The sequence below is a fragment of the Equus quagga genome, chromosome 13 (genome assembly GCF_021613505.1).
Source record: "Equus quagga isolate Etosha38 chromosome 13, UCLA_HA_Equagga_1.0, whole genome shotgun sequence".
Classification (NCBI taxonomy): domain Eukaryota; kingdom Metazoa; phylum Chordata; class Mammalia; order Perissodactyla; family Equidae; genus Equus; species Equus quagga.
This window is the reverse complement of record NC_060279.1, coordinates 33,063,494-33,073,223: the sequence shown is the minus strand read 5'-3', so window position 1 is coordinate 33,073,223 and position 9,730 is coordinate 33,063,494.

Sequence of the window (9,730 nt, the reverse complement as noted above, 5' to 3'; positions counted from 1 at the left end):
TGTTCTATAATTGTCTTGTTTCTCATCACATGTATTTCTCACAGCCATTTCAGTTTGGCAATTTTCTATGATGGTTTTCTCAGTTTTCTCTTTACTTATTGTTTGTGTCTCTGTTCTGATTTTTTGTTTAGTGGTCACCATGAGGTTTGTACAAAAGATCCTGTAGATGAGATATTCCATTTTCTCATAGCCTCTTATCTCATTAACCTAAAGAAGTTCCATCCCTTTCCTCTTCCCTGTTTAAGTTACTGTTGTCACAACTTATTCCATTTTGTGTTGTGAGTTTGTGATTGAAGTGAAGTGTTTATAGTTATTTCTGATGCTTTCCTTACCTTTATCTTTAATGTTATAGTTAAGCATTTACTAACCTGTTCTGATAGAGAGCTGTACTTTTCTGATTTTGTCTATTTATTTCCTTGGTCAAGGCTTTATAAACCTTTTCCTTTTTTGTTTCAGGTATGAACACCTTCTTGATAATTTCTTTTAGGGGCATCTTTTGGCTGTGAACTCCCTCAGCTTTTGCTTATCTGGGAAGGTTTTTATTTCTCCATTGTATCTGAAGGATAGTTTCACTGGATTGAGTATTCTTGGCTGAAAGTTTTTGTCTTTCAGTATTTTGAATATATTATTTCACTCTTTCCTAGAGAGTAAGGTTTCTGCTGAGAAGTCCGTTGAAAGCCTGATAGAGGTTCCTTTGTAAGGTATTTTCTTCTGCCTTACTGTCTTTAATATTTTTTCTTTGTCATTGGCTTTTACCAGTTTTACTAATATATGCCTTGGAGAAGGTCTTTTTGCATTGATGTAATTAAGAGTTCTATTGGCTTCATTCACTTATAATTCTAGTTCCTTCCCCAGATTTGGGAAGCTCTCAACTGGTATTTCTTTGAGCAAGCCCTCTGCTCCTTTCTCCCTCTCTTCTCCTTCTTGAATACCTGTAATCCTTATGTTGCATTTCCTAATTGAGTCAGATATTTCTCAGAGAATTTCTTCATTTATTTTTAATCTTAGTTCTCTTTCTTCCTCCACCTAAAGCATTTCTATATTTCTGTCCTCCAAATTACTAATTCTGTCCTCCATGATATCACTGTGTTTTTTAAGTATTCTAGATTGGTTTTTTATCTCATTCATTGTACTTTTCATCTCCAGCAGTTCTGTATGGTGTTTTTTAGAATTTCAATCTCTTTTGTGAAGAATTTCTCCTGCTCATTAATTTTATTCCTGAGTTCATTGAACTGTCTTTCTGAGTTTTCTTGTATCTCATTGAGTTTCTTTATGATAACTATTTTGAATCCTCTGTGATTTATATTGTAGATTTCTGTGACTTCAGGGCTAGTTTCTTGAGACTTGTCATTTTCCTTCTGCTCTAGAGTGTTAACACAGTTCTTCATGGTGTTTCATGGAATGGACCTTTGTCACTGCATAGTGGTAGTATCTGGTCACAGATTCCACCTGCCACCACTGGGGGCGGGGCAGGAGATGTGTTTTCTGAACTCCCCATATCCACTGGAAGTTGTGCCAATATGATTCTCTGAGTTTTCCTGCTGGCCACTGCTGCTTTGCATACACAGGTGCAGGCACACTACTGCAGATCCACTGCCATGACTCACTGGCCTTTCTGGTGTGCCAGGTGGGGTGAGGGAGGGGTACTTTCTTTCACATGTGTGATCCTGCATGATCCTGCTCTGCACTCACTGACAGCCCACCTGGGCTGCTTGGCTGGGTGGGGATGCCCACATGGTGTCTGAGCTACCTTGGTGTGGGGTGTTCCCACGGGCTGTGAAGCAACTCTGAGAGTGAAAGCATTCCTGCAGAGGGCTGCGTATTGTCCTGTCTCCTCTCAAAGTCACATGCTGGCTGCTTTGTGAGGTCCTGTGTCCTAGATTGCTGCCAGCCACTGGGGAGAAGGAGGAAATTGCTTACCTCCTTACACTGCTTGCTTGGGATCCAGTGCCCCCACCTTCAGATGTATGGCTGTGTGGATCTCTCAGACTTCCTATTGTGCTGTGTGGACATCCTCTGTTGGTTAATGAATGTCCTTTTCATTGTATCTTATGAGGGAGAGACTAAGGGAACAGCTCACTCTCCCATGATGCTGACATCACCTCGATTTAATTATAAGGTGAATATTAATGATCATCTACTCACTCAAATTGCCAGGCAGAGGGAAGGGATTACATTCCCAGGTAAATAAATAAAGTAAAACAATACAAAAAATATTATACTTGTATATATACTATTCTTTTCTATACAGCTATTAAAATCAATGAAAATTATTAGAAATGTTAAGAAGCAAGAAAATTTGATTCATAATCAGGAGAAATCTAAATCAATGGAAGCAGACAACAGCTGATCTGGCTTGGGAAATAGCAAACAAAGACTTTAAAACAACTGTTATAAATATTTTGAAGACTTCACAGGCAAAAATATTGAAAGTTTGAAGAGATGGAATATTTCTGGAGAGAAATGAAAACTCCAAAGAAGAACAAGCTGGAAATTCTAAAATGTAAAAATATAAAATATGAAACAAAAATGAATTAGGTGTACTTAATGTCAGAAGAGGCACTACAGAAGAAAGGTTCAGTAACATCAAAGACAATAAAAACTGTCCAAACTGAAGTAGAAAGGAGGTCAAAACTATGAAAGCTTTAGGGGTAAATGTGACAAAAGATTAAGGATAAATCTGACAAAAGATACTGAAAACTAGAAAAATTAGCTCAGAGAAATTAAATATAAGCTACCAATAAATGGAGAGGAATACTTGTTGATGGATTGGAAGATTCATCAATATTGTTGATCAGTATGAACATTGTTAAGATGTCAATTCTCAGTTGATCTATAGATTCCACACAATCTCACTCAAAATCCCAGCAGGCTTTTTTTTTTTTTTTAACATTCCATACAATGGAATGTTAAACATTCTATACAATGGAATTTAACATTGTTTTATTTAGTATATAAATTTCTCAGTATGCATAAAATAAAATACTGTAACTATATTGAGTCACAATTACAAACTTGTAGACCCTACTATAGCCTAGATATTCATAACCACTGTGAAGATTACTATATGTTGCTGAGAAAACCTATGGCAAAAACTAAAATTAAAACTAGTTTCTGAAATATTTGCATTATGCCTTTTATTTTGGAAATTATTTTATTCTTTCTTCTATCGTTTTTTAAAATAATTTTTTATCTTTTTTTTTTTTTGGTAGGAACATTTCAGTTTTACTCTCTAAGCAAATTTCAATTATACAATACAGTGTTATCAACTATAGTCACCATGTTTTACATTAGCTCATCAGACTTTATTCATATTATGGTTGAAAATTTATCAGAATTTTTGTCAACCTCTCCCTATTTCTCCCACCTCTCAGCCCCTGGCAAGCAGTTTTCTCTTTGTTTCTATGAGTTTGACTTTTTTAGTTTTAGATTCCACATATAAGTGATATTATATGGTATTTGTTTTGTCTAAATTTTCTCACTTTGCATAATGCTCTCAAGATCATCCCATGTTGTCATGAATGGCAGAATTCCCTTCTTTCTCATGGCTGAATAATAGTCCATTGTATATGTATGCCACATTTTCTTTACCCACGTTTGAATTGGGGGACTGAGGGCAGATTGCCCTCCCCAATGTGGTGGGCATCACCCATACTGTTGAGAGCCTGAATAGAACAAAAAGGCAGAGGAGGTTTGAATTGGCTCTCTCTGCCTGACTGCTTGAGCTGAAACATCATTGTTCTTCCCTTGGACTGGGGATCACACCATCAGTGTTCCTGGTTCTCAGGCATTCAGACTTGAACTGGAATCTACACCACTGGCTTTTCTGGTTCTCCAGCTGCAGGCAGCAGATTGTGGGGCTTTTCAGCTTCCATAATCATGTGAGTCAGTTCCTTATAATAAATCTCATTCCAGCTATATAGGTATATATTCTATTGGTTCTATTTTTCTGCAGACCCCTGACTAATACACTTACCATACCAAATGTTGGCAAAGATATGGAGGAACTGGAACTCTTATACATTGCTGGTGTGTATGTATATAAAATGGTTGCTATAGACTGAATGTTTGTGTCCCCCTAAAATTCATATGTTGAAACCTAACCCCTAGTATGATAGTATTGGGAGGTGGGAACTTTGGAAAGTGATTTGGTCATGAAGGTGGAGCCCTCATGAAAGCGATTAGTGCCCTTATAAAAGAGGCCTCAGAGAGCTTCCTCCCCTCTTCCACTATGTGAGGATACAGTAAAAAGACAGTGATCTATGAACCAGGAATAGGGGTCTCACCAGACACCAAATCTGCTGGCACCTTCATCTTGGGCTTCCTAGCCTACAGAACTGTGAGAAATAAATTTCTGTTGTTTATAAGCTGCCTAGTTTATGGTATTTTGTTATAGCAGCCTGAGTAGACCAAGACAATGGTAGAACCACTTTAGAAAACAGTGGCAATTTCTTAAAAACTTAAACTATGTCTACCATATAATTCAGCTATTCCATTTCTAGGTATTTATGAAAGAGAAATGAAAGCGTATGTCCATACAAAGACTTGTGCATTAATGTTCATTGAAACTTTATCTGTAATAGCCAAAACTGGAAACAATCCAAATGTCTATCAACAGGTAAATGCATAAACAAATTGTGTTATATTCATACAATAAAATACTACTCAGCAGGAAAAAGGAATGAACTATTAATACAACACATGACCACATGCGTGAATCACAGCATAATTATGCCAATTGAAAGAAGGCAGATACAAAATAGACTCTAAGTTCCAATGAAAAAACATTTTAGAAAATACACACTTACCTACAGGGAAAGAAAGCAGATCAACAGCTGCCTGGTTGGGGGGCAGGATGGGATGGGTGGGTGGGATAACAAAGGATGCAAAAAAACTTTCGGCAGTGATGAATGTGTTCATTATCTTGAGTGTAGTAATTGTTTCATGGTGTATACATATGTAAAAAGCATATGTATACACACGTGTAAGCAAAGAGTTTTTGGAGTCTCCTACACCTGTTCCCTTGAGTAGAGAGCAACTTGGGACCTGAAACTTAATTTACACTAAGTTGAATTTTTGTTGTAAGTATGCAGGTTTGACTGAATATCCCCAAATGTCATACTCTCAATATAACTATTAGACATTTTAGATAATTAGTTTCACCTCTCCTTGGAGAATGGTGGATAGCGCATCATCTAGTGATTCCAAGTCCTCAAACTTTTGTCAAGTAGTCAAGACAGCTGATGTCACCAAACCTCTCACATAATTCCTAAATCTCCTTTTTGTGTGAGCTTGGTGCAATAAGCACATTGTAGCATGTGGTTTGAGTAAGAGAATGTATAATGATAAAATGTACACACAATCTGCTTAAAAGATGTGGTGATCATAAAACTTCAGGTACCTCACAACACAGCATTTACATTCATGAAACAAAAATTGTTTGACATACAAATAGAATTTGTCAGAAGGATAGTCATGTTTCCTTTTATTTCAATTAACATGGCCACTTAAGGTTTTCATGATGGTGTCACTTGTCCAGCTCATGGCAATATTTTCTTCTAAGTTCTTTCTGGGGGAGCTACCTAGCAACATAGCCACAAACAGGTTAGCCAGAAGTTGGTTTTTCTACTTCCAAGTTCTTTCTCTCACCAATATGTCATAATGTCTTAATAGACTGGGTTAAATCTTGAAACTAATCTGTTCTATTAGTGATTACAAATTACATTTTAAGAAACATATACAAATCTATATTTTCCTATTGGTAATAAGGATTAACTAGTATGATATACCTACCTCCTAGTAAGATGAAATATTAGCATTTATTTCTCTCAGTCTCTTCATTTTGTTGAAACAAGCTGAAGTTTTACTTCTTTTTTACTTTAAGAAATCATTTTCTGTTCTAAGAATCTTCTCCTAGGAATACACTATATTAACAATTTTATTGTCAACCATTGTTGAAATTTACTATTATTGGTTTGTTTGCACACCAGTATACCTTGAGTTCCATAACCTCCCTCTTTTTTGGAAATCCTTATTTTAATCTGCTTTGTATTTTGTTAGAGTATGCTCCTGAGTAAATTTTTAAAACTTATTTAGAAAGTATATATTCTGAGTCTATAAATATCTGCAAATGTCTTTGTTTTGCTCTGTTATGTAAATAAGTTAGCTGGCTATGGGCTCCATCTTTTTTTCTATAACTTAGCTGACTATGAGCTTCGTCTTTTTTTTCCCTATAAAGTTGTCTATAGGCTCCCTCTTTTCCATCTTACAAATCAGAAAAGTATGCTAGTTTTATTCTTCTTTTTTAATTTCTCTATTTGGAAACATTTAGGATTTTCTCTTTATCCTTGGAGTTCTAAATTTCACCAGGATGTCTCCAGGTGTGTTTTCTTTATATATTTCTGCCTGGTATCTGTTTGTATTTTCGATTTGATGGCTCAAATCTTTCTCCAACAAAAGACAATTTTCTTCAGTCTCCTTGAATATTGCTTCTTTCCTGGCCTCTCTACTTGTTCTTCCTGAAATTCCTATTGAAATATCTGAAGCTATTCTCCATATGGCTGAATTAACATCTCCCAATTTTCTCCTTTGGGAGAAAAGCCAGCCCTGGTGGTCTAGTGGTTAAGATTCAGTGCTCTCACTGCTGTGACCCAGATTCATGTCCCGGGCAAGGGAACCACACTACCCATCTGTTGGTTGTCATACTGTGGTGGCTGTGTGTTGCTCTGATGCTGAAAACTATGTCACTGGTATTTCAAATACCAGCAGGGTCACACCCCTGGTGGACAGGTTTCAGCAGAGCTTCCAGACTAAGACAAAGAAGACGGACTTGGCCACCCACTTCTGAAAAAAACTGGCCATGAAAACCCTACAAATAGCAGTGGAGCATGGTCCTATATCAGCGTCTGATATTTGAAATACAGGTGGCAGAGCTTTCAGCATCACAGCAACACAGCAGCCACAGTATGACAACTGGTGTGGTTCCCTGACCTGGAAATGAACTCCGGCCCCAGTGGTGAGAGCGCTGAATCTTAACCACTAGAACACCAAGAAAAATAATTATCAGTTACTGAGTGCCAAGTTTGTTTCCAGGACTCTGTTAAACATTTCTATATAAGAAACAGTTGAAGGAATTGCAGTTGATTAGCCTGGAAAAGAGAAAATCTGATGAGGGGGCTGGGATGAAGGCGGTGAGTGGGACACTGTGATAATTATGGCCAGCTATTTGAAACGCTGTAGGTTGGACAACAGAGTCAAGGTGTCTCCATAAGGCAGAACTGGTCACCATGCATCTTGTTCCAGGAAAGCCGACTTCGATTCAGAGTAAATATTTCCCCCGCTAACAATTGTAGTCATTTCACAATGGAGAGAGGAGTTCAAGCCAAGACTGGATGGACCCCTGATAAGGATATTATTGTGAGAATTTCTCACTGTGTGGTTGAATCTTGAATGTCCCCAAACAAAAATTTTAAAATTCTGTGTTTCCTTCTTAATGAAATCCTCCCAGCTACGTGGTGTGTAGGGCCATGAATTTAGAGGTAGTTTATCTACTAGACTTTGTTGTCATGGCTGGATTAAAAAAACCAGCTGCAGCAGCAGCATGTGGGTAACCTGAGATGATAAGTATCAGTGAAGGAGGGGATAGATTCAGCAGCAACTTTGATATTCTCAGCGTGCAAGCTGAATTGAAAGGAGCTAATCACTCTTTACAACAACATATGTAAATCTATTTTGGGGTCATGAAAAACAAAAACGCTTTGTGTTTAACCATTGATCAGAGAGCGCATGAAACATTAGCTAAAGCTTAATAGCACTCTCTCCAGTTATTTGGAGAAAACCATGAGGAGAATGGTAAGCCCTCTATACATACACACACACACACAAGTGCTCACACTCCTTAAGTTGTTTGCTCAGAGTCTATTGTTAGCATCTAATCCATGTCTTCAGTGCGTAGGGAGAAGTAAAGTTTTACTTTTTTTATTTATTTATTTTTAATTTTTATTTTTTTCGGATGTACATCGTATTTCAAATTCTGTGTACATCATGTTCACCACCCGAACACTAATTACAGTGCATCCCCTCACATGTGACCCTAATCACCCCTTTTGCCCTCCCCCCTCCCCCCTTCCCCAATGGTAACCACCAGTCCAATCCCCAAAGCTATGTGTTTTTTTTTTTTTTGTCGTTTTTATCTTCTACTTATGAGTGAGATCATATAGTATTTGACTTTCTCCCTCGGACTTATTTCACTCAGCATAATACCCTCAAGGTCCATCCATGTTGTCACAAATGGCTGGATTTCGTCATTTCTTATGGCTGAGTAGTAGTCCATAGTGTATAAATACCACATCTTCTTTATCCATTCATCCCTTGATGGGCACCTAGGTTGCTTCCAAGTCTTGGCTATTGTGTATAATGCCGCAATGAACATAGGGGTGCAAGTATCTTTATGCCTTTGTGTTCTCAAGTTCTTTGGATAAATACCTAGCAGTGGAATAGCTGGATCATATGGTAGATCTATCCTTAATTTCCTGAGGATACTCCATACTGCTTTCCATAGTGGCTGCACCAGTTTGCACTGCCACCAGCAGTGAACAAGGGTTCCCTTCTCTCCACATCCTCTCCAACATTTGTTGTTTCCTGTCTTGTTAATTATAGCCATTCTGACTGGAGTGAGGTGATACCTCATTGTGGTTTTGATTTGCATTTCCCTGATAGCTAATCATGCTGAGCATCTTTTCATATGCCTGTTGGCCATCTGTATATCTTCTTTGGAGAAAGCTCTGTTCAGATCTTTTGCCCATTTTCTAGTTGGATTGTTGGTTTTTTTGTTGTTGAGCTGTATGAGTTCTTTGTATATTTTGGATATTAACCCCTTATCTGATATGTGGTTTTCAAATATCTTCTCTCAATTGTTAGGTTGTCTTTTCGTTTTGTTGATGGTTTCCTTTGCTGCGCAGAAGCTTTTTAGTTTGACGTAGTCCCATTTGTTCATTTTTTCTTTTGTTTCCCTTGCCCAGTCAGACATGGGACTTGAAAATATGCTGCTCAGACCAATGTCATAGAGCGTACTGTCTATGTTTTCTTCTAGAAGTCTCATGGTTTCGGGTCTTACATTCAAGCCTTTAATCCATTTTGAGTTGATTTTTGTGTATGGTGTAAGGGAATGGTCTACTTTCATTCTTTTGCATGTGGTTGTCCAGTTTTCCCAACACCATTTGTTGAAGAGATTCTCCTTTCTCCATTGCATGCTCTTGGCTCCCTTGTCGAATATTAGCTGTCCATAAACGTGCGGGTTTACTTCTGGGCTCTCAGTTTTGTTCCATTGATCTGTGTGTCTGTTTTGTGCCATAGTAACCAAACCATGCTGTTTTGTAGTATAATTTGAAGTCGGGAGTGTGATACCTCCAGCTTTGTTCTTTTTTCTCAGGAATCCTTTGACTATTTGAGGTCTTTTGTTGTTCCATATAAATTTTAGGATTCTTTGTTCTATTTCTGTAAAAAATGTTGTTGGAACTTTGATAGGGACTGCATTGAATCTATAGATTGCTTTAGGAAGTATGGACATTTGAACAATGTTAATTCTTCCAATCCAAGAGCACGGAATATCTTTCCATTTCTTTGTGTCTTCTTCGATATCTTTCAACAATGTTTTATAGTTTTTGGGTACAGATCTTTAACCTCTTTCATTAAGTTTATTCCTAGGTATTTTATTCTTTGTGTTGCAATT